Here is a 25,087-nt window from a genome sequence, read left to right as displayed (position 1 = left end):
TAGATAGCATATTAAAAAGCAGAGACATTACTTTGCCAATAAAAGTCCATCTAGTCAAGGCTGTGGTTTTTCCAGTGGTCATGTATGGATGTGAGAGTTGGACTGTGAAGAAAGCTGAGCGCTGAAGAATTGATGCTTTTGAACTGTGATGTTGGAGAAGATTCTTGAGAGTGCCTTTGACTGCAAGGAGATCCAGCCAGTTCATTCTAAAGGAGATCAGTCCTGGGTCTTCATTGGAAGGACTGATGTTGAAGCTGAAACTCCAATACTTTGGCACGTCATGCGAAGAGTTGACTCACTGGAAAAGCCTCTGATGCTGGGAGGGATTGGGGGCAGGAGGAGAAAGGGACGACAGAGGATGAGATGGCTGGATGGCATCACTGACTTATGAACATGAGTTTGAGTGAACTCCGGGAATTGGTGATGGACAGGGAGGCCTGGCATGATGCGATTCATGGGGCTGCAAAGGTTGGACACGACTGAGTGACTGAACCAATGAACTAAGAATTTGTTATGTTATTAAACAGTCTTCAAAACTTTGTTTTTAAAATAAAAAGTAAAATAACATAAACAAAGGAGAGTCATAAGAGTCCTTAATGTCACCTTTACTACTGACAAAGCTAAGTAAGATGAGTATACTCTGGGTAAAAGATAGATTGACCTAGTATTTGAGTGCCTGATCTAGGGAGATTTGCTTAGTCAGCTCTAAAGTAAGACTGAACTGGGACAGCTCCTCACAGCATGAGTGGTGGTAGGGGGATGTGTGTTCTCTATAGGAAACAAGAGGAAGAAAGGCAGAGCTATTAAGTAGGTAGAGAAATGTTAAGGGGAATGGAGGGGAATCTCTTCTCATGGAAATCAGAGATGGAATAAAAAACATTGCCTTCCAACAGTAAATTGATTTTATTTTTACCGAGCCCAAAGTTCTGATTCATACTTGAAGAGTTCAAGGTGTCTAAAAGTGTGAAAAAGACAAGTGAACAAATGATTTAACTTTCCTTTAACAAGGCTTAGATTCTATTCTGTAATATATGTTGTCAAATAAGTGCCAAGAATGAAGTTCAAGGTGAATTCCTAGAAGGTATTTCAGTGACTGAAGAGTTACTTGCCATTTAAAAAATGATATTTTACAAACATCCTAATTATTGTCATATTTTCATAAATGTCTCATTGGATGAACAAACTTATGAAATAAATCAGCAAAATTATGACTATGTAAAAGAAAGAAAAGAAAATGTATGCTCTTAGCTCTAGCTCATTCAATTAGTAAAACCTTACCAGTAGTAAAAGTCACAAGATTTAAGTTGTTCCTGGTTACCTACAAAAATAGCCATTGCCCCTGTTATGTAAATTCATGTTTCTTCATGTACTTGGAATTAAATTGAATGTGTTTTCAACTCCTGCTGGTTTTGTTAAAAATATGCTAACATATAAGAAATATTTGGGCAGGTTAAAAGATAATAAAATGTTAAAAAAAATCTTAGGTGTGTATTTCTGAATATTTGAGTTCAGTATAAGGGAGGAAACTGACATTGTCTTCCAAAATGTTTGCTAAGTCACAATCAGAAACGATATCTTCGTAAAATGTAAATAGGAGGTCTCTAAATAATGTTTACCTTTACTTTGAACAATTTCTTATCAGGCAAAATGATTTCTGTCTATCTTGCAGTTTCAGCATTTTGTTTTCTTCTGGCACTCATAATTTTATCTGGATGAGATTTTTCCTCTATGTGATAAAGTTTATCATTCTCTTCAACTGGCCTGGTTTGGAGAGCAAATTTAAAAAACAAACAAACAAGAAAAACAGAGAGAAGAAAAAAAGCTAGCACTATTGAGAATGGTGATTATCATTCTTCTTTTTCCTTAAGAAATATGGGGGATGGGAAAGATATGGTTCATTATCGGTTAACATGGAGGGAAAGTGCAAATGGAACATGAGGGGAGGAGCCAGGGCTCCAAGAGGGGTGCCTAAAGCCACTGACTGCTGATTATCTTCAAAGGAATAGCTTGCCTCTCTTGGGCATTCTTCAATGAATGGAGGTATTTTAAACAGAAGGTTCTGAAGTCCAGCATTAGTTGGATTTTTATTAGCTGTATGTCCTTGGTAGTTAGTGTTGTTGTTGTTTAGTCCAAAGTCATGTCTGACCCTTTGTGACCCCACGGACTGCAGCATGACATGCTTCCCTGTCCCTCACCATCTCTTGGAGCTTGCTCAAACTCATGCCCATCGAGTTGGTGATGCCATCCAATCATCTCATCCTCTGTCTCCCCTTCTCCTCCCACCTTCAATCTTTCCAAGCATCAGGGTCTTTTCCAAGGAGTCAGTTCTTCACAACAGGTGGCCAAAGTGTTGGAGTTTCAGCTTCAGCATCAGTCCTTCCAATGAATATTCAAGACTAATTTACTTTAGAATTGACTAGTTTGATCTCTTTGGGACTCTTAAGAGTCTTCTCCAACACTGCAGTTTAAAAGCATCAATACTGAGGCACTCAACTTTCTTTATCATTCAACTCACACATCCGTACATGACTACTGGAAAAACCATAGCTTTGACTAGATGGACCTTTGTTGGTAAAGTAATGTCTCTGCTTTTTAATATGCTGTCTAGGTTTGTCATAGCTTTCCTTCCAAGGAGTAAGCGTCTTTTAATTTCATGGCTGCAGTCACCATCCACAGTGATTTTGGAGCCCGCGACAAGCTCCCATTTCCTTCACTATCTCCTGGAGCTTGGTCAAATTCATGTCTGTTGAATAGGTGATGCTATCTGATCATCGAGGCCTCTGTTACCCCTTTCTCCTTTTGCCTTCATTCTTTCCCAGCATCAGGGTCTTTTCCACTGAGTTGGCTCTTGGCGTCAGGTGGCCAAAGTACTGGACTTCAATATCAGTCCTTCCAATGAGTCATCAGGGTTATTTCCTTCAGGATTGACTGGTTTGTTTTCAAAGTTAATGTCCTTTCTTCTTCATCTTTTAGAAATAACTCTGCAGTAGAAATTTTGATAGGTAATGGAATTAAGAAAGTTGGGACCCGAGCTCTTAAAGTACTGGTTACTCTAGAATATCATCTGTCAGCCTAAGAATAAAGATACAATTGTCTCCTTAGTTCTTCTGGGTGATTCTCATTGACCACCAACGCGCATGTGTAATATTGTCCCTTCTCATTGCTGGAAAGAGGCATCATCCTCCTCTTTGCCTATAGGGTGTTTTGGTTCTCTGATTTTATAAATACCAGTCTTATTTTATGTTTACTATTTTAAAATTTTATTTATGTAAACATTTTTAGCTTATAACTACTCTGGCTGTGGAGGTGTATAAAAATACTAGCAGTAAAGAAAAAAAAAAGACTTGAATCTGGAAGTCAGTAATTCTTCAATTACTAGTATGTAAATTTTGAAAAGTCACATTACTGAAAGCTGTTAATAATATAAGAACTGATTATTATGCAAATTGCAAAGTTGGAGAATAGGATGTGAAGTTTTTTGTTATGCGGTCATGTACAAATGTAAAAACCACGGTGGGAGAGGGTATGGTGGATATATTAGTCTTTGCATATCTAGGATTTTTTGAGAGTTTTATTTAATAGCTTTATGTAGATATAATTGATATACAAATAATTATACTTATTTAACGTGTACAATTTGATGAATTTAGATTTATGCCAACATCTGTGATACCATTACCAGAATCAAAATAATAGGCATAGGCAGCACTCTGTGTTTCTGTGACTCTCTTAGGTTTGCTTGTTTTGGGTTTTAGGCTTTTTTTTTTTTTTTTTTTTTGTGGTAAGATCACTGTAGATGAGATTTAACTTAACAAAATTTGAAGTGTGCAATACCATTTTGTTAACTATAGTAGAGCAGATCTCTAAAACTTAATCATCTTTATATAACTTCAACTTTATACTCATTGATCACTGATTCCTCATATTCTGTATTCCTTAGCCCCTGGCAAGTTCTATTGTATTCTCCACTTCTATGAGTTTTACTAGTTTAGATACATCATATAAATGGAATCATGCAATATTCTTCTGCCACTGGCTTGTTTTACTTAGTATAGTGGCTTCTAGGTTCATCCATGCTGTTAAAAAGGGTAGGATTTCTCTCTTTTAAGAGCAAGTAATATTCTATTGTATTTATATACCACCTTTTCTTTATCCATTTATCTGTACACAACTTGGCTATTGTAAACAATACTGTGATCAAACTAATTGTAAATATCTCCTTGGCATATGTATTTTAATCCTTTTGGTTGTATACCTAAAAGTGAGATTGTTGGATCATAAATTAGTTCAACTTTTATTTTTTAGAGACACTTTCTTGCTGTTTTATGTAGTGGCTAAAAATTTACATTTGCACTAAGAGATCACAATGGTTTCCTTTTATCTACATGCTTGTCAACACTTGTTATCTTTTGTTTTGTTTGATAATAACTATCCTAACAGGAATGAGATATCTCATTTAACTTCTGATTTGCATTCCCCTAATCATTAATTGGACTTGCCTGGTGGCTCAGATGGTTAAGCGTCTGTCTACAATGCGGGAGACCAGGGTTCAATCCCTGGGTTGGGAAGATCCCCTGGAGAAGGAAATGGCAATCCACTCCAGTACTATTGCCTGGAAAATCCCATAGACAGAGGAGCCTGGTATGCCACAGTCCATGGGGTCGCAAAGAGTTGGACACGACTGAGCGACTTCACTCAATCATTAATTAGGGAATCTTTTTAGATGAGCATCTTTCCATATACCTGTTGGCCATTTGTATGCCATCTTTGGAGAAACATTTGTTCAAGTCCTTTGCACAGTTTAAAACTTAATTGGTTTGTTTGCTTGTTTGTTTTTGTATTGATTTATAAAAGTTTCTTGTACATTTTAAAAATGTAGCCTTCCTCAGATGATGGTTTATAAATATTTTCTCTGATTTGACAAGCTGCCTTTTCATTCTGTTGATAGTTTGCTTTGCCGTGCAGAAGTTTTTAGTTTCATATAGTACCACTGGTCTATTGTTGCCTAGGAGTTTAAAGCATGGCAATATGGTTTCATCGGCATTCCATTTGCAGTAGTTTCTGATGACCAAATTCCATAGGAAAATAATGACAATGTCGGTGACGAAAGAGGAAGTCAATTCAACCTCAGCTTCTCATAAAGCCAAGAAGTCAATCACTGAACTGAAAAAAGCAGCAGTCAACACAGTGAGGAGGGTCAGAAGTTGTCAGCCAAATTGCAGTTAGAGAACTTGTATTACTGCCATGCCAGGCAGAAGAGACTCCTCTAGTTATTGAGAGGTGTGTTGCAGATAGCCAAATGGAATTCTGCTGTGAAAACTCAGGTGACTAAATTACACAAATTTATTAATTATTCAACAAATAATTATTGAGAATCTACTTTGTCCATTGTACTAGGTGGACATTATATAGTGACAACAAAAACAAATACAAACTTCTTTCATGAGATTTTCTCCAAGTGGGATTTTGTGTGTGTGTGTGCTGTGTTTCCTATCCTTGTATTAGATGGGAAGTTTATTCTAAAAGTGGTGCTGGGCTGAAGGTGTGGGGAGAGAGAAACCTTCTTGCAGTAAATTCAAGAACAACTCACTGACTAGAAAGAACAGCCGTTTTTTGTACATGACTTTTTCTGTGCCATCTCTAAAATATAATTCTTTTACAGACCTAGCAGTATTAAGGGGAAACTAATCAAAAATGGTATTATAGCACTCATTCAAACCATCCTCATCTCATAGAGATTCTAACTTCTACTATTTGGTTTTCTTTCCTGTCTTTCCAGGGGTCAGCTGAGCTTTTAGAGAACATCAATCCTTGTACATTTTCTTCAAATTTAGTTTGGAAATAATTTCTATGGCAGTCACCAGATTTTTTATAATTCTGGATTTGATTCTTCTGCTTCCCAGCTCTAGAATGTTTGGGTTGATATTCTTGAAAAGAATGCGGAGAATCTTTTAACTGTATTCTCCCTGAAATTATCACTTGTTTCTAAAAATTATCACTTTTTACTACTTTTTAATTATTTTCATATTAATTCTCTTCAATTTTGACCTTTGGGAAATTGATAAGATTTTCTGTTTATTTACCTGGTTATCCTAGTCTTGGCACAAGAACATGCTCCCCTAAAGTTTTTTCAGTTAACAGTTTGCATGGGTGCCAGGTCGCTTCAGTCATGTTCGACTCTTTGTGACTCCACAGACTGTAGCCTGTCAGTCGCTTCTGTCCATGGGATTTTCAAGGCAAGAATACTGGAGTGGGTTGCTATTTCCTTCTCCACAGTAACACTTTAGGAAGAGATTATCATTATTTGTGTGCTCAGCATAGCAATACTATTTATTTCTTTTCCTTTTCCATTATCTTACCTTGCCATGATAGAAAAAAGCCTCTACCACCCACTGGATATTCCAGGAAACTTTAGTGGAGAGGAGTTAGTCTCTGTATCATATCACTCTATTATAGGATTCACATTTATGTTGAGAGCTTAATTGCTATAAACAGCTTCACGGAGAATTTCTTAAAAGTGTTCCTAAATAATATTAGTTGCTATTGAGCTAGGTTGTATGGTAAGGTTCTATACAGTTATATGGGTGTCTAACATATGATACCTTAAAAAAATGTAGTTTAAGTACATAATGTTTCAGTGTTATATATATAACCATGTTCAGTTCAGTTCAGCTCAGTCACTCAGTCGTGTCCGACTCTTTGCAACCCCATAAAACACATCACGCCAGGCCTCCCTGTCCATCACCAACTCCCGGAGTTCATTCAAACTCATGTCCATTGAGTCGGTGATGCCATCCACTCATCTCATCCTCTGTCATCCCCTTCGCCTCCTGCCCCCAATCCCTGCCAGCATCAGAGTCTTTTGCAATGAGTCAGCTCTTTGCATGAGGTGGCCAAAGTACTGGAGTTTCAGCTTCAGCATCATACTTTCCAAAGAACACCCAGGGTTGATCTCCTTTAGAATGGACTGGTTGGATGTCTTTTCAGTCCAAGGGACTCTCAAGAATCTTCTCCCACACCATAGTTCAAAAGCATCAATTCTGCAGCAGTCAGCTTGCTTCACAGTCCAACTCTCACATCCATACATGACCACTGGAAAAACCATAGCCTTGACTAGACGGACCTTAGTTGGCAAAGTAATGTCTCTGCTTTTGAATATGCTATCCAGGTTGGTCATAACTGTCCTTCCAAGGAGTAAGCATCTTTTAGTTTCATGGCTGCAATCACCATCTGCAGTGATTTTGGAGCCCTGCAAAATAAAGTCTGACACTGTTTCAACTTTTTCCCCATCTATTTCCCATGAAGTGATGGGACCAGATGCAATGATCTTAGTTTTCTGAATGTTGAGTTTTAAGTCAAGTTTTTTCACTCTCCTCTTTCACTTTCATCAAGAGGCTTTTTAGTTCTTCTTCACTTTCTGCCATAACGGTGGTGTCATCTGCATGTCTGAGGTTATTGATATTTCTCCCAGCAATCTTGATTCCAGCTTGTGCTTCTTCCAGCCCAGCATTTCTCATGATGTACTCTGCATATAATTTAAATAGATATACATGTATATATAAGTGAACATATGTATTTATTGAATATATATGAATGATTGTGTCTCCCCAAAATTCATATGCTGATTTTCTAATCCCCACTGGTTGTAGCTTGAGATGGGACCTCTAAAGAAATAATTAAGGTAAAATGAGAATGTTAAGAATGGGGCTTTATCTGATAAAACTAGTGTCCTTGTGAAAAGAGGCACCAAAAAATTTGTTTTCTCTCTCTTCTCATGTGTGAGTAAAGAAGTCATCTGAACACACAGCAAGGAGGAGGCCACTCAAAAGCTAAAAAGAAGGGGGTTTCAGAATGAAATATACTTTGCTAGCCCTGGATCTTGGACTTCCTTTACTCCAGATATATAAAAAAAAAATAAATTTCTGTTGTCTAAGCCTCCCAGTCTCGCCTTCTGTGATATTTTTATTATGGCAGCCTAGGAAAACAACAGAATGGGGAAGACTAGAGATCTCTTCAAGAAAATTAGAGATACCAAGTGAACATTTCATCCAAAGATGGGCTCAAAAGAGGACAGCGATGGTATGGACCTAACAGAAGCAGAAGATATTAAGAAGAGGTGGCAAGAATACACAGAAGAACTGTACAAGAATGATCTTCACGACCAAGATAATCACGATGGTGCGATCACTCACCTAGAGCCAGACATCCTGGAATGTGAAGTCAAGTGGGCCTTAGAAAGCATCACTACGAAGAAAGCTAGTGGAGGTGACAGAATTCCAGTTGAGCTATTTCAAATCCTGAAAGATGATGCTGTGAAAGTGCTGCACTCAATATGTCAGCAAATTTGGAAAACTCAGCAGTGGCCACAGGACTGAAAAAGGTTAGTTTTCATTTCAATCCCAAAGAAAGGCAATGTCAAAGAATGCTCAAACTACTGTACAATTGTACTCATCTCACATGTTAGTAAAGTAATGCTCAAAATTCTCCAAGGCAGGCTTCAGCAAAACGTGAACTATGAACTTTCAGATGTTCAAGCTGGTTTTAGAAAAGGCAGAGGAACCGGAGATCAAATTGCCAACATCCTCTGGATCATGGAAAAGCAAGAGAGTTCCAGAAAAACATCTATTTCTGCTTTATTGACTATGCCAAAGCCTTTGACTGTGTGGGTCACAATAAACTGTGGAAAATTCTGAAAGAGATGGGAGTACCAAACCACCTGACCTGCCTCCTGAGGAACCTATATCCAGGTCAGGAAGCAATAGTTAGAACCTAACATGAAAAAACAGACTGGTTCCAAATAGGAAAAGGAGTATATCAAGGCTGTATATTGTCACCCTGCTTATTTAACTTATATGCAAAGTACATCATGAGAAATGCTGGGCTGGAAGAAGCACAAGCTGGCATCAAGATTACTGGGAGAAATATCAATAACCTCATATATTCAGATGACACCGTCTTTATGGCAGAAAGTGAAGAGGAACTAAAAAGCTTCTTGATGAAAGTGAAAGAGGAGAGTGAAAAAGTTGGCTTAAAGCTCAACATTCAGAAAATGAAGATCATGGCATCTCGTCCCATCACTTCATGGGAAATATGTGGGGAAACAGTGGAAACAGTGTCTGACTTTATATTTTTGGGCTCCAAAATCCCTGCAGATGGTGACTGCAGCCATGGAATTAAAAGAAGCTTGCTCCTGGGAAGGACAGTTATGACCAACCTAGATAGCACATTGAAAAGCAGAGACATTACTTTGCCAACAAAGGTCCGTCTAGTCAAGGCTATTGTTTTTCCTGTGGTCATGTATGGATGTGAGACTTGAACTGTGAAGAAAGCTGAGCACTGAAGAATTGATGCTTTTGAACTGTGGTGTTGGAGAAGACTGCTGAGATTCCCTTTGACTGCAAGGAGATCCAACTTGTTCATTCTAAAGGAGATCAGCCCTGGGTGTTCTTCGGAAGGAATGATGCTAAAGCTGAAACTACAGTACTTTGGCCACCTCATGTGAAGAGTTGACTCATTGGAAAAGACTCTGATGATGGCAGGGCTTGGGGGCAGGAGGAGAAAGGGATGACAGAGGATGAGATGAGTGTATGGCATCACCGATTCAATGGAGTTGAGTTTGAGTGAACTCCGGGAGTTGCTGATGGACAGGGAGGCCTGGTGTGCTGCAATTCATGGGGTTGCAAAGAGTCGGACATGACCAAGCGACTGAACTGAACTGAACTGAACCTAACAAAATGTACTGTTTTTTTTTTTCTCTCTCTCTCTAAACACACACACACACAGAATTTTCAAATGCTCAAGATGTTATATATCAATGAATAGCATCAACAAGTAAATCTCTCTTCATCACAGTTTGTTTGTTTCCAAACCCAAAGGCAGTAACCAACTTATGTCTTTCATATATTCTCTTAGCTATTCCTGAGGTATAGTTTTGTATGTTTTCTGTTTCAATAGATTATTTCTATTAATTCTATATATTTAAGTGATATCCATGAGTATTTGCAAAGTGATACCAAGTTGTAAAGTAAGAGATTCAATAGACTCTTAGAATAACAATGATGAAAACAGTAAATTTTCACAGTGACATAAAGGTTACAAAAGTTATTGTGCTATATTCACAAAGGAATTGTAAACCATTATTTGATTAAGCTCAACATGATATGTATCCTGAATCAGGTGGAGAGAAATGCCAGTGAAGTTAATCAGTGCCAAAATTAGTTTGGAGTGAATCCTCTGAATGCCTTTTCTGAAGTCCAAAGGAAGGAACTGTCAACACTGGACTATTTCTACAGGTGAGTGGAATGTATACTATACAATGAAAAAACTGTAAAATCATTTGTGTTTAGTTTCAAAATGTAATCAGAGGCCAACCATGAATGTTCATGTTTTTTAAAGAAAGTGTTCTGTTGAGCTTTGTCTAGATATCTTTTTTTCTCAGGAAGCATCTGGCTAGACTAACATAATTAGTGGACAAATAACCCTGTGTTTTTCAGAATAACACCCCCATAGCATAGCTTAATTACACTACCCTCTCACACCAGTAAAATAAAATGCAAGCCATAATAGTTGAGGTTGAAAAGAGGCTAAATGGAAGGACAAGAATAACAGAAAATGGTGAATTAAAATTTCAGTCACCTTAGCTAATAAAGTTTAGTTTATTTAATGGCAAGTAGGTGGCTCAGTGTCATACCGTTTTGCCTTTTCCTACTACAGAGACATTATTTTACTAACAAATGTCCATCTAGTCAAAGCTATGGTTTTTCCAGTAGTCATGTATGGATGTTAGAGTTGGACTATAAAGAAAGCTGAGTGCCGAAAAATTGAAACTTTTGAACTGTGGTGTTGGAGAAGACTGTTGAGAATTCCTTGGATTGAAAGGAAATTAAACCAGTCAATCCTAAAGGAAAACAGTCCTGAATATTCATTGGAAGGACTGATGCTGAAGCTGAAACTCCAATACTTTGGCTGTCTGATGTGAAGAAACAACTAATTGGAAAAGATCCTGATGCTGGGAAAGATTGAAGGTGGGAAGAGAAAGGGACGACAGAGGATGAAGTGCCTGGTGGCATCACCAATGTGATGGACATGAGTTTGGGTAGGCTCCGGGAGTTTGAGATGGACAGGGAAGCCTGGCGTGTTGCAGTCCATGGGGTTGCAAAGAGTCAAACATGACTGAGCAACTGAACTGAACTGAGGTGGCTGAGATGGTAAAGAATCTGCTTGCAATGCAGGAGAGTTGGATTTCATACCTGGTTCAGGAAGATTCCCTGGAGAAGGGCATGGCAACTCACTTCAGTATTCTTGCGTGGAGAATCCCATGGACAGAGAAGCCTGTCGGGCTGCAGTCTATGAGGTCTCAAAGGGTCAGATACAACTGAGCGACTAACACAAACTAACACTATTGTGCCAGTTGCAGACCCAAATCCTGTCCATCTGTTAGCACAGAATATTGATGTTAAACAAATTGTACTATATTAACTATAATTACAATAAGCTGAGGTGGAGAATGAGGAGAAACAGAAGGTAGTGGTACATTTTGAACCGTAATTGACCAAGGTTCTGGGCCAGGATTAGGAAAATGCGCTTCTCCTGTTTCTGAAACACTCGATGCTCACCTGGAAGCTAGTTGACAGGAGGAGGGCAACAGCAACTTCAAGACTGGTTATATGGTTAGAGAAATGGAATGGAAATTTATGTACAAAGAAGAAAAGCATTCTCCCTATTTATAACTTAATCAATGAATTGATCTTGTAGCTTAGTTAATTATGAATTCGTTTCTTATGAATACAAAGATAAATATAGGCAGAGTTCTTGACTTTATAGATACTTAACATTAATTCGGAACACTACTTGTTTTTATGCCCAATTGTTTGACATATAAATAGCACTCTACTAACAGGAAATCAAAAATATGAATCTAAAGCAACTAAATAAAAGGCAGATCAATCAGGCAAACAAACCCCAGGATTAGGTTCCATTCTTGTTGGGTTCTCATCATGTCTGCACTAACTTGAACAGCTGTGGATTCCTAAATGAATTCCTTAATCCTCCAGTGTCTGAATTTCTCCATCTGGGTGAATGACATACTCACACCTGTCCATATCTAATTGGGTAATCTTAAGTGGCTCCCACTGTCTAATGGAGTCAATTTTCTCACCATAGGATATGCTGCATGAAGTTGTTTGATTTGTTATTTTAAAGTTTAACTGAAAAATTAAACACTTTGATTATAAGATTTAAACATATCTCATACTTGTTTTCATTCTACTATAGAGTATTAAAAATTCAGTCACTTACTAAATTTTTCAGGTTGAGACCATCTTTTCTTCATTTGCACTCAACCTTTCACTTTTCAGGGCAAGATCTATAAACTCATTATAAATTTTTACAGATCAAGTGGACGCTTCAAGTGCAAAACTACTCACAAAAACTGATAATCAAGTTTTCATAGAATTGAAAACTCAGAGAATGTCTGTGTATTGACATGTACAATGTTTTTGATAAATGTCTGTATGTGAATTTATATACATTTCTATATATATTAGGGATGGATGTATATATGTGTGTATGTCATTTTCAATTACATAAAATTCTATACATGAAAACCTCCAGTTTAAAATATATCTGCATCATTCATAATATCTGCTATCTAGCTACTTGCCTTAAAAAAATACCAGATAAAGTCTTACTTCAATGTACAATTCTAAGAAATAGCCTGTCATATTTAGAAAATAAATAGCTATGTGGTGATCGCTAATTAGAAAAAAAAATACAAAATCAAGGAACTTCCCTAGTGGTCCCAGTGGTCAGGACGTTGACTTCCAATGCCTGCAACATGTGGGGGTGTGGGATCAATCCCTGGTTGGGGGAGCTAATATCTCACATGCCTTGGAGCCAAAAAGAACAAATCATAAAGCAGAAGCAATACTGTAACAAATTTAATAAAGACTTTAAAAATTGTCCACATCAAAAAAGAAAAAAATCTTTGAACAACACAAAATTGATGTTCAAATAGCAAGATAATAAATTAGAATTTTCTTTTATCTTGAGTATAAACTAAAAAATGACATATTAATGAAAATTTATAGTTGTCAAGGGTAACTTTTGATAAAATTCATGGAATAATACATATATATGTAGAGGTGGTTTTTTTTTTTTTGCTCACAATTAGGGTAGAACCATGAATTATATCAAAATGGGCCATGAGTTACTTTGATTTTCATGATTTTTTGGTGAAAATCTTGGAACATATGAAATAATTATAAGATTCGGTGTTTCAAACTTTAAGATTCCCTATATTTAGGAAAGTTTTGCTTGAAGTTGTCTATAATATATCCTGTGTTTCGTACATGTATATCAGTGGCAACTTATAGTTGCAGACTGGCTTCCCTTAGCATCTGCATACTTTGTGAAAAGTCCTTTGGAAAGGCATGGAATCTGTCCTAAGAGATATCTAAAAATGTAAATATTAATGGAAGAGATGGAGTTATTTATATTTATTAATCTACCCCCCAAACATAGAAAAGAATAGAGTGTATCCAAATGTTAGATTATGAATTCTATTCAGTGGACCTAAAAGAAGATTGAGTGAGTGAAGTCGCTCAGTCGTGTCTGACTCTTTGCGACCCCATGGACTGTAGCATACAAGGCTCCTCTGTTTATGGGATTTTCCAAGCAATAGTACTGGAGTGGATTGCCATTTCCTTCTCCAGGGGATCTTCCCGATCTAGGGATTGAACCCTGGTCTCCTGCATTATAGACAGACACTTAACTGTCTGAGCCACCAGGGAAGCCCAATATATAAAAAATAATGAGAGGAAAATATTGGTTTAAACAACTATTTTCAAGATTAAGATATATACATATTTTTCTCATAGTGAAAGTTATTAAACATCAGAATGAAATACCAGAGAAATTTTAGATAAGTTCTTCAAAGTCTTTTTTTAATTTATTCAATGTCTATGCCAGAACTTGCAAATAATACTTTTATAAAATAATACTAGTACCTACTAAAATCCCCCTAGGATTTTAGCATCATCTACCAAATTAGATATAATGACCAAATAATGATGATATAAAGTGGACAGACTTCTCTGACTGTCCAAAGTCTAAAACACTAACAATACAGGCAAACAACATTAACTCTCATTGTCAGTGGGGATGCACAATGGTCCAGTCAGTTTGAACATCAGTTGAAATGTTCCTTTCAAAACTAAAAACACTTTTACTTTATGCCCCAGCCTTTGCATTCTTTGGTATATGTCCAAATGAATTGAAAACTTGTGTCCATATAAAAACTCACTCTCAAATCTTTATAGGCAATTTATTCATCATTGTCAAAAGTTGGAGGCAATCAATATGTCCTTCAGTGAATAAGTGGATAAAGAAACTGTTGTATATCTATATAATGAAATATCATTCAGACACAAAAAATGAATTTTCAGTCATGAAAAGAACTAGAGGGATGAGTAGGTGGAAAATAGGGATAGTTTTAAGATATTAAAACTATTTTGTATGATACTGGAATGGTGGATATATGTCATTGTGTGTTTGTCAAAACCCATAGAATGTACAACACAAAGAATAAGCCCTAATATAAACTATGGTCTCTAGTTGATAACATATCAATCAGTTCAGTTCAGTCACTCAGTCGTGTCCGACTCCTTGTGACCCCATGAATCGCAGCACGTCAGGCCTCCCTGTCCATCACCAACTCCCAGAGTTCACTCAGACTCACGTCCATCGAGTCCGTGATGCCATCCAGCCATCTCATCCTCTGTCGTCCCCTTCTCCTCCTGTCCCCAATCCCTCCCAGCATCAAAGTCATTTCCAATGAGTCAACTCTTCGCATGAGGTGGCCAAAGTACTGGAGTTTCAGCTTTAGCATCATTCCTTCCAAAGAACACCCAGGGCTGATCTCCTTCAGAATGGACTGGTTGGATCTCCTGGCAGTCCAAGGGACTCTCAAGAGTCTTCTCCAACACCACAGTTCAAAAGCATCAATTCTTTGGCACTCAGCCTTCTTCACAGTCTAATTCTCACATCCATATATGACCACAGGAAAAACCATAGCCTTGACTAGACGGACCTTAGTTGGCAAAGTAATGCCTCTGCTTTTCAATATGCCATCTAGATTGGTCATAACTTTTCTTCCAAGGAGTAAGTGTCTTTTAACAATATTGGTTCATTAATGGTAACATATGTACTATCATAATGTATGATATTAGTAATAGGAGTAACTGGTTGCTAGGGGAAAGTTAGTATATGGGAAGTCTTTATTTTCTACTTAGATTTTTTCATAAGCTTAAAACTGCTCAAGAAGTGTGTTAAATAATATAATAAATTTTATAGTATTATATATGGTTAAACATTTCCATACTAGAGTTTTAAACATGATATTAAAAATTAGGGAAAACAATGATACCTTTGCATGATGTAAAGATTGGCTTTTCTCCCCTCATTTGCTGTGATGGACAATAAGCTGGTACTACTGCAGCTCCAGAAGTGATGACATACTCTAATGTATTAGCTGTGGGCTTTACATACACGTCCTTTATCAGTTTGATAAATTATAGTCTATTCCTACTTATTTTTTTTTGGTCATGAAAATGTGTTGGATTTTGTAAAATGTCTTTTTTTTGTGTACTTTGGGATTATCATTGAATTTTTACCTATATTTCATTTATATGACATATTAATCCATTTTCAGATATTAAACCAAACTTGTACTGTTGGGATAAATCCCATTAGATCATTGTGTATAATAATGTTACTGAATCCAAGCTCATACTATTTGCCACCTGACAGGCCAATAAATCAAGAGTTTAAGAATTCAGACTTCTTTTATACTAAAAGAAATAGTGGGGGTCTGGTTGTTACACACTTCTTGGTATTGGCCAGACCCTGAAAGGGATGTGATAAGCCTTTGATCTTGCAGCTGTCCACATAGGTCTGGTCACGACGTTCCTATAAACCTTCAAGAAGACAAATGTTATTTTCTGTTCTGCACATTTTTATCTCTATGCGAACAAAAAGTGATATGGCTTTAAATGTCCAGCCTGGAAGGCAGAACCTTGAGAAAGGACTCTTATTTACAACATATTTCAGGCTATAGGCAACATTCTTTTGCTGACTGGGGAGACAAAAGTGCAGAGCCCTCCTGAGTAAACCCAAGCAACAGAGCACAAAGGTTAGCTCTAGAGAAATAGATCCAATATGGAGTCAGGTTTGTTCTTCTTTGTGACAATACTTTTTATATGGTGCTGGATTCAGTGTGGTAACATTTTATTTAGGATTTTTAAATTTATATTTCTAAGGGAAAACGGTCTGAATTTTTATTTTATTATGATATTTTTGTATAGTTTTGTTGTCAGTGTAAAACTGACTTCATAGAATTAGATGAAATTTATTCCTTCCCTTCATATATTCTGGAAAAATTTCTGAAGGAATGATATTGATTATTTTATGAGTATTTGGTGCAATTCACTGGTGGAACAAAAGTCTGGGCTATTTATTTATTTAGGTAGTTTTTTCTTAATTGCTAATTCAACTACTTTACTTTTTATAAATCTTTCAGATTTTCTTTTTCGTCTTGAGTCAGTTTCAGTAATTTCTCTTTCTAGAAATGTGTCCATTTCATCTGAGTTACATACTTCATTGATATCCATATATTTATGTAGTTGCCTTATAATATTTTAAATTATTTTGTAATTCTTGTGTGGCCATTAATGATGTTCTCTCTTTCATTTTCTTTGAAATGCTTTTTTTCTTATTCAGTGTAGCTAATTCTAAAAAAATTTGTTGATTTTTCAAATTAACTTTATATTTATTGATTTCCCTTTTTTTCTATTCTTAATGTCATTAAGATCAATGATAGTTAAAGATCGTTGCAAATGATCATTATAAATGTTTACCTGGGCTTCCCTGATAGCTCAGCTGGTAGATAATCCGCACGCAATGCGGGAGTCTTGGGTTCGATCCCTGGGTTGGGAAGATCCCCTGGAGGAGAGAAAGGCTACCCAATTCAGTATTCTGGCCTAGAGAACTCCATGGACTGTATAGTCCATGGGTTCACAAAGAGTCGGAAACAACTGAGTGACTTTCACTTTCACTTTATAGTAATATAGTTTATTTTAAATTTTACTTTGGTATAATATTTATTCCAATTTGATACTTACTGTTTGTATTAAATATAATATACCTTTCTTTTAAATAACAGTTATTTGAATCTTTAATAATGAATTGTGTCACCTGAATGCAACATATAATTATATATTATTTACTCAAGTCTAACAGTCTCTGCCTATTGATGATATTGTTCAATTCATTCAAAAGTAATTTATTATTAATAAGGTTGAATTTTTCCCTGCCATTTGTCATTTTTTAAATTGCTGTCTTTTCCCAGACAAAAGTAAATTTTCTCATGTAATACTTTAATTCCTTCTATATTTTTCACTACCTTTTTTGAATGATTTTCTTATTGGTTGCTCTAGGATTTAGTGTTCATGTTAATGTATCAGAAATTATTTCAAATATCTGTGCCTGTTAGTCACTCAGTCGTGCCTAATTCTTTGCGACCCCATGGGCTCTAGCCCACCAGAATCCTCTGTCCATGGAATTCTCCAGGCAATAATACTGTAGTGGGTTGCCATTCCATTCTCCAGAGATTCATCCCAACCCAGTGACGGAACTTGGGTATCCTGCATTGCAGGAAGATTCTTTACCATCTGAGCCATGAGGATCTTTCCTAGCTTAATTTTAAGTGAGATTTAGAAATGTAACTCCTATGTACTCTATGACCTCCTCTTGTGGTTGTGCTGTTTTAATACCTTTTACCTGTATTTATTTTACAACCCCCCAGATGTACTTTTATAATTTATATATATATATATATATATACATATATATATCATATACTTTAAAGAAACTGAGAAAGTAGACCAAATATACATACATATACCTATATATGTATGTTACATATATATATTGCTTCATTATTTCAATTTCTTATTTTCTTCACTTGTTCTTGTAGATTTGAGTTACCATCTGTTACCATCTGGTGTCATTTTCTTAATCCCATATAGTTTTGCTCCACCTGACTCCTTTGTCTTGTAATTATCATAGGTATTACATGTGTTTGTTATAGGCCCAACAATATAATTATATACATTTGTTTCATGATACTCACTTTTAAATCAGTTAAGAATAGGAAATATATAGTGGTACAGTTTTACCATTACCTGCATAATCACTTTTGTGAATTCTCTTTTGTGTGTTTGTACATTCAGTTCAGTTCAGTTCAGTTCAGTTCAGTCGCTCAGTCGTGTCCGACTCTTTGTGACCCCATGAATCGCAGCACGCCAGGCCTCCCTGTCCATCACCAACTCCGGAGTTCACTCAGACTCACATCCATCGAGTCAGTGATGCCATCCAGCCATCTCATCCTCTGTCGTCCCCTTCTCCTCCTCCCCCCAATCCCTCCCAGCATCAGAGTCTTTTCCAAAGAGTCAACTCTTCGCATGAGGTGGCCAAAGTACTGGAGTTTCAGCTTTAGCATCATTCCTTCCAAAGAAATCCCAGGGTTGATCTCCTTCAGAATGGACTGGTTGGATCTGCTTGTAGTCCAAGGGACTCTCAAGAGTCTTCTCCAACACCACAGTTCAAATGCATCAATTCTTCAGTGCTTTGCCTTCTTCACAGTCCAACTCTCACATCCATACATGACCACAGGAAAAACCATAGCCTTGACTAGACGGACCTTAGTCGGCAAAGTAGTATCTCTGCTTTTGAATATGCTATCTAGGTTGGTTGTAACTTTTCTTCCAAGGAGTAAGCGTCTTTTAATTTCATGGCTTATACATTTGATTATTGTATAGTGTCATTTGTTTTCAGCCTGAAAAACTTTCTTTAAGAAAAGCTTTTCTTATAAAGTCGGTCTCTTAGTAATCAATTCTCTCATTGTTTATGTGGGAATCTTAACCTCACCTTCAATATTAAAAGATAAAGTTACTAGACGTAAGGTTCTTTGTTAACAATTGTTTTCACCATTCTGAATATAATCTCTCTACCTTTGATCTTAGCTGTTTCTGATGAAAAGACAGCTGTAATTTTGCTTGAGTTCCTCTGTACTTGATAAGTTATTTCCTCTTCCTGCCTTAAAGATTTTCCTTTTTGTCTTTCAACATTTTGACTATAAGTATCTGGGTATGGATCTCTTTGTATTTGGCTTACTTGTATTTCATTATGCTGCTTGGATGTGTAAACCAGTATCTTTCATCATAATTGGAAAATTTTTGCAATTATTTCTTTTTTTTTTAATTTTTTTTTTAAATTTTAAAATCTTTAATTCTTACATGAGTTCCCAAACATGAACCCCCCTCCCACCTCCCTCCCCACAGCATCTCTCTGGGTCATCCCCGTGCACCAGCCCCAAGCATGCTGCACCCTACGTCAGACATGGACTGGCGATTCAATTCTTACATGATAGTATACATGTTAGAATTCCCATTCTCCCAAATCATCCTACCCTCTCTCTCTCCCTCTGAGTCCAAAAGTCCGTTATACACATCTGTGTCTTTTTTCCTGTCTTGCATACAGGGTCATCATTGCCATCTTCCTAAATTCCATATATATGTGTTAGTATACTGTATTGGTGTTTTTCTTTCTGGCTTACTTCACTCTGTATAATAGGCTCCAGTTTCATCCATCTCATCAGAACTGATTCAAATGAATTCTTTTTAACGGCTGAGTAATACTCCATTGTGTATATGTACCACAGCTTTCTTATCCATTCATCTGCTGATGGACATCTAGGTTGTTTCCATGTCCTGGCTATTATAAACAGTGCTGCGATGAACATTGGGGTACATGTGTCTCTTTCAATTCTGGTTTCCTCGGTGTGTATGCCCAGCAGTGGGATTGCTGGGTCATAAGGTAGTTCTATTTGCAATTTTTAAGGAATCTCCACACTGTTCTCCATAGTGGCTGTACTAGTTTGCATTCCCACCAACAGTGTAGGAGGGTTCCCTTTTCTCCACACCCTCTCCAGCATTTATTGCTTGCAGATTTTTGGATCGCAGCCATTCTGACTGGTGTGAAGTGGTACCTCATTGTGGTTTTGATTTGCATTTCTCTAATAATGAGTGATGTTGAGCATCTTTTCATGTGTTTGTTAGCCATCCGTATGTCTTCTTTGGAGAAATGTCTATTTAGTTCTTTGGCCCATTTTTTGATTGGGTCGTTTATTTTTCTGGAATTGAGCTGCAGAAGTTGCTTGTATATTTTTGAGATTAGTTGTTTGTCAGTTGCTTCATTTGCTATTATTTTCTCCCATTCCGAAGGCTGTCTTTTCACCTTGCTTATATTTGCAATTATTTCTAAAAATTCATGTTCTGCCCTTTTATCTCTCTCTTATCTAACTCTTCAAGTATATAAATATACATGTATATATATGTTTTTCCAGTTAATGGTGCCTTACATTCCTCTGAGGCTTGATCATTTTTCTCCCTTTCTTTCTCTTTGTTCTCCAGATTGCATAGTTTCTATCCTTTTACTTTCAAGCTTGCTGATGTTTCCATCTGCCAGCTTTAGTATACTGTTGAGCCCTTCTAGTGAAATTTTTAATCTGTTTATTATACTTTCATTTCAAAATAGTTATTTCTCTTTATTGGTAGTCTGTACTTGATGAGACCTCATTATTATATTTTTATTTAATTTTCAAAACATTATTTTCTTTAATTAATTGAATACATTTATAATGACTGTTTAGAAGTCTTTGTCCATTAAGTCAAAAGGCTCTCTCAAAGACAAATTATCTTTAGCCATTTTTTTCTTGTGTATGCATCACATTTTCCTATTTCTCTACATGCCTTGTGATTTTTGTTTAAAATTGGACATTTGAGATCATATATTATTCAGTTTGGATGATGATTTCCCCCTTTGAGGCTTGAATTTGTTATACATTTGCTTGTTTGTGTTGGCCTGTGTTGCATTAAATTTTTCAGTGCAGTCTGTTTCCTCTACAATGTGTAATCTCTGATATCATTTCTCAAAGGACACTGCTTTGGGTATACACAGAATAATTCCAGTCACTTGTTCCTCCCACTTCTCACCCCAATGGATGATAGACTTCAGCTGGCTCTCTTTATCTCTTTCCCTATTAAGCCTCTGGCTGGCCAGCCTTTATTGATATCTCTCCAAGCTGTTAGCATACACTAAGTGGTAGTCGATTGTTGTTTCCAGTAATGACCTGTAGTATAAAATGCCCCACAATCTAAATCAATTAAAGTCCAAATTCTTTGCAGGGGTAGTTTTTGTAACCAGTCTTTAAGCTTTCTCTGACGGCAGACTTGTCCTTGTTAACTGTCTCTTTTCCTGATTTTCTTTATATATATTTGGTTGACTGTTTCATTTCTTGCTAACATGGAACATATCTCCTCTTAATTGTTCAGCAAGAAAATCTTCATTGTTTTCGAAAGAACTGATATGCTGAAACTTCCTATAATTTGTCCCCCCGCCCCCGCCCAAAAGAAAAATCAGTTATCATGGGGAGAAATAGAGAACTCACTGTTCTTACAACTCACATCATTTCCTGGACAGAATCTTTGTGGCAGTGTGTCTGAGTTATAGGCCTAGACTAAGACCGGCTTTTCTTGGAGTGACAATTCTCCTCTTAACAAAGGGCGGTGGCTGGAGGTGGTAGCCTCTTGTCTTCATGGCTTGTGTATCCTACTATGAATATCCATGCTGTGAACAATTGGGGTAAGGTATTTAAAGGCCCAGGATTCTTGCCCTGCCATGGTTGGATGAGAGCTTCCACTCTGCAGGTGGGTATTGTGTAGCAGGAAGAAGCCCCAGATCTCTCTCTATGCTTTGCCTGGAAAGGATTCTATAGCATAAAGCTGGAGGGCAGTGAGAATGCTGTTGCTTGCCCTTTCTAGGGAGAAACTATCACCCTAAATGGAAATGGGAGAAAAACATCCCCATTTTCTTGGTTTCATTACCCTTGGTAAAACTTTGACCACATTGAGTTGTGGGGGCTGGTACAGGGAGTAGGTCGTGGCTCAAAAGCCATCAAGTCTCTGTTGTTACAGAGATATAGTAAATTTCTTGCATAAACATTTCTCTGCTATATGCCCTTAGGAAAGTTGCCAGAGATTTTTATGGTTATTTTTATACTTTTCACAAATTATGGTTGATATGCTGGCCAGCAGATTCACAGAGCTCACACTTTCATTTCTGAAGTACTTCCTCATTTAAGTGCATAGTATAAGCTTCATTAAAGAGAATATCATATGGGTGTTATAGTCTATCATTTACCTTGCATGCCTTCAGTGTATGCAGTAAAACAATTATGTGTGTTACGTAGACTAAGTTATAACTGTGTCACCATCAAGAAAGAATAGTGAAGAAGTTGTCAGTAGATGTCACATCAAGAAGGACCCTATCATTTTCTACTTAATGACTTTTCGAGTAAAAAAAAAAAAAAGTCAAATGTAGATTCATATTGCCTAAAGTTACTTCAGTAATCCTCCTTCATCTTTCATGAGAAGGATGAAAAACAGCTAAAAGCCTTCAATCTTAGGGATGTCACCCAGAATTTGTCACTTAACTCTGTGCACGTCCAGCCATTGATTTAGAAGAATTTAATTGTTCTGATACAGACTAGGAAATGAAGACTCCTTCTGGAATGTTAGACTGTTTGCCTTGTGTGAATATTTCTGTCAGCATTCTGTCATTTCTGCCCAATGTTTCTGGTTGGAACTTAACAGTTCAGAGAACTTAAACTTCATAGAACAAATTGTGTGCTCTTTTCTGTACCTGATTTGCTAATTGTTTTAAAAATATTGATTGTGCTTTTATTGTATATGGTATTGAAAATAGGTAGGTGACTCTTACCATCTAAATCTTTGATGATTAGTTATCTCTGAAAACTTGAGAGCTATCATAACTAAATAGAATTAGATCAGTTTGTAACAATAGAAAATTAGAACAATAATGAATTAATTCATATAGTCAATAAATATGCCTTCTGGACTCTAAAAAGTATCATGGTATGAGACAATCTCCTTGGATTATAAGATAAAATGAATACATTTCCAAATGGATAATAAGACTCCTTTGTGTTATGTCTTATGTAGAAAAAACACTTCAGCACAATCAATCAGTTTGTGCTGTAGTGTAAAAAGTTTATAGTGTCATGTGTAATTATATCTATTATATTCAATTTATATGAAGTGATTATCTTTGAATGGCCCAGCTTTCTATTCTTTAATGCTATGAGGGATTATTGATAGAAAGATCACCTGTACTGAGAATAAAATCTCATTCAACAATCAGTTAACCAGTAAGTATAGTAAATGCCAAATACATGGTATAATAAAAAGCTTATAGTCTAGTTTGAAATATAAAACTGATATATGTCATCTCTATAATCATCATACAGTTATTGAATGTATGCAGCATCCTGTAAAAGGAACCTTGTATTCAAGAGGCTTAAGTTTTTATAGAAGTTAGATTATAAACCATCAGTAACAGTTCAAAGTAGGAAGAGTATAATATATATGGTAACTTCTATATATGTTTCTATTTTTTATAACAAAATTCTCCACTGAACAGAGCCAAAGGTTTTATTGGATTTCATTGTCATATCCCCAGTTTCTGGAAGAGCACCATGGTGCATTGTCTGTGTTCAATTAATAATTCTTCAATAATTGAATGAATGAGTATTAATTACACACATTGTGGTGTTCTATTATTAATGTGTGTCCCTTCTGTTGCCTCATTCAGTTTTATTCAGAAACTATTTTAGCAATAGTGAGTGGTTACACCAAACCTAGGAAAGTGCTCAAGTGGGCTTGATCAGAAAGTGCTACTGATCCCTATTGATTTTTTTCTGGCTCACAGACTTGGATTGTGACCACATTTTTATCATTGTAACCAGTGTTCTTTGGAAAATTTTGGCATTAAATACTTTATTATATATTGTTTTAATGTTTGAGGGAATTTATTGTTACTCTCTTTTAAAAAATAGCATAGATTCACTATGAGTCAGCGTTGGAGGATGAACTTATCATGGAACAATATTACCTTATAGTAAAATTTCCAACCTTTGCTGAAATTCATATTAAACCCATCAGAGTTTTAAAGGCACAAGAAAGTGAAGTCGCTTAGTCATGTCCGACTCTTTGCGACCCCATGGACTGTAGCCCACCAGGCTCCTCCATCCATGTGATTCTCCAGGCAAGAATAGTGGAGTGGGTTGCCATTTCCTTCTCCAAAGGCACAGGGGTAGCTTAATTTTGTCTTTTTTTTTTTTTTTTAATGAAAAACTGTTTTGTAACCTTAAAAGTCTTATTGATATGATGAGCTAAGAAATGAAGCTTATGAAGCCTAAAGTGAAATGTTCTTCAATTTTATACCCCTTCCAAGGTCCTGGAAGGAAGCGTTGCAATGTGTTCACAGGATCATATGTTTTTGTGCAAATTGGAAGAGTAAGATATTTTTAACTACAATTTGTGAAAGACTATTATCTGGCAGGAGAAATATCAATAACCTCAGATTTGCAGATGACACCACCCTTATGGCAGAAAGTGAAGAAGAGCTAAAGAGCCTCTGGATGCAAGTGAAAGAGAAGAGTGAGAAAGTTGGCTTAAAGCTCAACATTCAGAAAACGAAGATCATGGCATCCAGACCTGTCACTTCATGGCAAATAGATGGGGAAACAGTGAAAACAGTGGCTGACTATTTTTTAGGGCTCCCAAATCACTGCAGATGGTAATTGCAGCTGTGAAATTAAAAGATGCTTACTCCTTGGAAGGAAAGTTATGACCAACCTAGACAGCATATTGAAAAGCAGAGAAGTTACTTTGTCAACAAAGGTCCATCCAGTCAAGGCTATGGTTTTTCCAGTGGTCATGTATGGATGTGAGAGTTGGACTATAAAGAAGGCTGAGCACTGAAGAATTGGTACTTTTGAATTGTGGTGTTGGAGAAGACTCTTGAGAGTCCCTTGGACTGCAGGCAAATCCAACCAGTCCACCCTGAAGAAGATCAGTGCTGGGTGTCCATTGGAAGGACTGATGTTGAA

The sequence above is a fragment of the Ovis aries genome, chromosome 6 (genome assembly GCF_016772045.2).
Source record: "Ovis aries strain OAR_USU_Benz2616 breed Rambouillet chromosome 6, ARS-UI_Ramb_v3.0, whole genome shotgun sequence".
Lineage (NCBI taxonomy): Eukaryota > Metazoa > Chordata > Mammalia > Artiodactyla > Bovidae > Ovis > Ovis aries.
Note: the sequence above shows the minus strand (reverse complement) of the source record.